Here is a 4644-nt window from a genome sequence, read left to right as displayed (position 1 = left end):
TTACTAATGGCACTCGTCGGGATGACACAGACAATTGCAGCAGCCAGTCGTACTTTCAATTAATTACGCCTAATTATTATTTTGAGAGAGACGGGGATAAGCGATAGGTCATCACGTTCCGTGCAGATGCCCAGTCTCTACTTGAGGTTTGGCTGAGTGCCATCGGTACTACTGTTGCTTCAAGACACCCGGGAGTCGCTGCGAAACCAATTTTGGCAGTATGTCCGCATACGAAAGTTTTCAAAGCTTAGTCTCGTTCTACCGGGCAACCGGCTGCTGCCCGGTTGGTGGACTTGCAGGAAAGCACCTGGGACTCTTCAAGTATGGGCGCAGGTCATGGTACACGCTGTACAGCGTGCTCTGCGTAGCAACTGCGTCGTTTACTGCGATAGACGCCATACTTGATTCTAGCACCCGCTCAAACAATCTCGAAGCAAGGCTGTTCATATTCTTTTCCGTGGTAATAATGGCGCAGTGCTACGTTATATTCGGCGTTGCTGTAGCGCGTTCTTCGTGGCTCGTATCCTTCCTGAAGCAGTGCACCCACTTAGAGAATCTCAGGCCACCGCCAAGGAGCCGTCAGAAGAGCGTCAAGAGGCTGCTGCGAATGCTCGCTGTTTATGGAGTCCTCTGTTCTTTCACACAATGCTCATCGAAGATACTAGCGCTAGTGCGCTCAACCAGCTTCTGGCAGATAGTACATCGCACTGTGGTTCTCGTTGGTGCATTCTACGTGATTGCCTGGAGCATGATGGCTGAGGCTGTCGTGTGCCTTGCGTCAAAGCTAATCGGTATCTACATCGAAGTGGCTGCGAACGACATGGAGAAATACGGTAAGCTATGTCATAACGATAGAAGAGAGTTTATGTTCATGTTCTGTTGCTTTGTTTCTCATCGTAAACATCACAAAGGTGGTCCTATCAACATAGCTAAAGCAGTAACTACAATTTGATCGGCTGCTCCCACTCATCATCCTAGTTTTAGTCTACCGTCTGTTTATGGCAGCTTAGCAAATGAGGTGTTGCGCTGCTAATACAAAGGACGGGTGTTCGATTCACGGTGGTCTGATTTAGAATGGACAAGATGGAAAAGTGCCCAAGTACATATTGCCAGGAACGTTTCATGTCTCACTGTGTGATTTTGGGTGTTATACACCCACAAAGGCTGTCAGCAATGCTGAGCGCAGGCCACGCCTCAGTGTTTGATAAGCCTCACGATTGCCGTAGATCGTTTTATTATTATCTCGCGCAAGACTAGAACAGTCAGGCTTATTCCGAAACTTTTGCGACCACCAGTGATAAATCTAGAAAGCTAGATGTGTGAGGTACACAACATTCGCGGCTCGGTGGTGCACTGGATGCGGTGTTCAGCTGCTGAACCGGAGGTCACGGGTTCGATATCGGCTGTAGCGGTTGAACTTCAATGGAGACAAAAATGGCTGAGGCTCGTATGCTTTGCGATATACATGCACGTTAAAGAACGGAAGGTCCAAATATCCGGAGACCTCCACTACGGCGTCTCTCATAATTATATCGTGGTTTTAGGACGTAAAACCCCAGTTAATATTTTTATTGCACAAGACGGAGCATCCCGATGATAATCACTTTTTCGACGGCCGACGCTCTGTTCGTACTTATCATTGTACAGATTGCACTGTTGTGTTAAGACCTTTTGTTTGCGAGCTACATGTTCGGCTTAATCAGGAGTTTTATCTTGGACAAGCCGACTACTGCCTTCATCCTCCTCACAACCACGTGGCACCATATATTCACGTTGGTTCAGGTGCCGCACGGATGACACCACGTGATATCATTAGTTGGAGGTCCTTCCCTTACTAAGTGGTTCATGATGTTGATATCGTTGTTTTGCAGCACAAATTGGTCACTTATTTTCTATATTTCATCGCTACGGTACCTAGTGTACTTATTTATCGGTGAGTGTAATGGCACACATCTGAAAACTGCTGACAGATAGGAATTGAATGTTGACTCATCATGCACGATTGTTGTAAACCTATTTACATATATAACGTATCTCATTAACGCAAAAAGAACATGTTGAAGAAAACGAAGAGTACGTATCGTTGAGTCCTGTCCATTTTCCTTGTCCTCATCTTTCACAATGACCTTCTTTTTAATCACACGTGTCATAAGTTGGTAAGGGGAAGTACCTCTTTTTATATGTCAACTGTCATCTCTAACAGGGGTTTCAATTAATCAATCATTGATCGCCTACTTCATAAGTACGCTGCTTAAATTTAAATAACAGGGTCTGGATCACTTGCTGTAAAACATGCCTTGTAGGTGGAACCTTTTTTCTGACCGCAGGTTCCTCGTCCGAAATGAGAATTTGGAGCGCAGATTATCTCTGCGAGGCCCGCCTCACTGTTCGGAGCTTGCGACGACTTTTCTTGACACTGGACGAATTTTTATCCGTTCCGCTTCTCGTAACCTTCGCCGCAGTGATGACCAACACGTGCACGATGACCTTCTACATGGTGACGACCGAAATTCATCTTGGCTACGTGTCGAGGGCAATGGCTGTCGCATACGTGGTTCACGCCGCGTTTACTTTAGCCGTGGCAACGAGCCACGCCCGAAACGTGACGGAGCAGGTGACGAAAATATTTGCACTTTTGCTCGGAGCAACGGCATTTTTTTTTTCATATAGAGTACAGTTTTGTTGCGCGTACTGTTCACCCTATTAGCCGCGATTAGACCTCGTGCACGGTTATTTGTTGCGAAACTGGTCGCTCTTATTTCTAGGCAGGAAAGCTGAAGCAGTCCCTGTTAACGTGGACGAAGGCCAGCGTTGACAAGACGTTTCGAAAAGAGGTGAGAGGCGTATGCCGTTGCCAATGTCAAGTGCTCGTAAACAATTTCAACGGCATCGGTTTGCTCGGGGTGCCCATGTTTTTCTTCATTGCAATAAGGCTTTCCCTGTAACACATAACACAATGCGAGTATATGTGTATTGGTTACATGCTCTGATGCCTGTGCTGTGTACGAAATGAAACATTGCTCTCAGGATGCAGCTGGTAGTCATAACTGGTTGTGGCACTGTAGTGAAAGCAGGCTACAATCGCGTGTATTTTGCTTATATTGATCTTGTCCCCTATGCTTCACATACCAATGGTCACTACGCGCTGCTGCTTCGACAGTTAGCGCACAGCGCATCCAGCACCCCTGAGTTGCTACCGCAATTCACATTTGTAATGTAAGCAACGATGTTTTCACAGTCGAGTATACTCAGAAATGAAACCTTTTCATAAAAGAAAGTTGTAGCTCAGATGATGCGCGTGTATTATTCATCGAATGTCCCTTCGATCAGCATGGGGTCACGGGTTCGACGAAATGAGCTGTATATGCCACATTCTGAGGGGGGGGGGGGGGCACAATAAAATAGCACCCGTAATGCATAAGTGAAAGTTTAAGAACCCGATGTCATCAAAATCAACCTGCAGTAATTCTTGAAAGCCACCAAGATGAATTAACACTTATATACATACCAAAATTATATTTTAAAGTGATTGAAATAGTAAAATGCCAGTTACTAGATAAACAGGACAACACGCTTCAGTGCCTCATCGACAGGGTTTCATTTTCTTACTTCTTACTTGAGCCATGCAATAATATAACCACAATGAATGAAAAAAATTGTAATAAAGTTCAGCGGAAAATATATTAGCAACGTACAATTTGAAGATGGAAAAGTATTGCTCAATTATAGGGGCAAACCATGAAAAAAAATCATGACATAACCTAAGAAAATATTAAGATAGCGTTAACTCCGGATGTTCTGAAGGCAAGTAATATTCAGAGCCTGATGGCAGAGAAAAAGTTAATGAATTAGAACCAGGCCATGGAATCCTTACAAGAACATGCATACCTGTAGAGAAAAATTACTTCGAGAGCAGCTCCACACGGACATCAAATACACCAAAAAGTAAGCCTGTACTGAAGGGCATACAGGTGGCATTACCAAATAATGACAGGCAAGCTGCCAAGGGTCTTACCATGAAAAGAAATAATGAATTCGCTTAGTTCCACGAACTGCACTCTGAGAACTCTAATACTATATGTTTCATTATGATGAGTTCAGTATCAGCGGAAAAAGATCAAGCTTGAAGTCTAATTTTAGATTTAGTACAGAAATCTCCGCGAGTGATATCAAAAGTTTTAAAAGGTATTTTTTGTACTTTCGCGAGGCTTTCTGATGCAATTTTTATAAACTTCGTATGCTAAGTCTATGGAACCCACAGATGACAATGTATGTTATTTTTGTTGATTAAAAGCCTCGTATGAGTCTGTATACGCCGTCAAAATATACGACGTGATGGTGTTTAGGGCCGGAATTTCAAGGTGGCGTCTCCACGTGCATTTTATTTTCGCTGCGTTTTTTCGCTGACCCCTCGTCGTGTCGCGGCAAGAGGGGTGTTTTCGCAATTGGGAAATTGTACTTTATTATTACGCTAGAAATCATTTTGCTCTTTAGCGTTCCCTTAAAGCGAAAGGTGTTCACTCATTGCATACTGAAAAATTTACCCTTTGTATAACTGTTGGGGTTTGATGTCCCAAAACGACCAGAATTTAACATGTGGAGCTGATGTATGGAAGATAACAAAGAAGCTAGAGATAAACTTAA

Source organism: Rhipicephalus microplus, chromosome 1 (assembly GCF_043290135.1).
Source record: "Rhipicephalus microplus isolate Deutch F79 chromosome 1, USDA_Rmic, whole genome shotgun sequence".
In the NCBI taxonomy this organism is placed as follows: domain Eukaryota; kingdom Metazoa; phylum Arthropoda; class Arachnida; order Ixodida; family Ixodidae; genus Rhipicephalus; species Rhipicephalus microplus.
Note: the sequence above shows the minus strand (reverse complement) of the source record.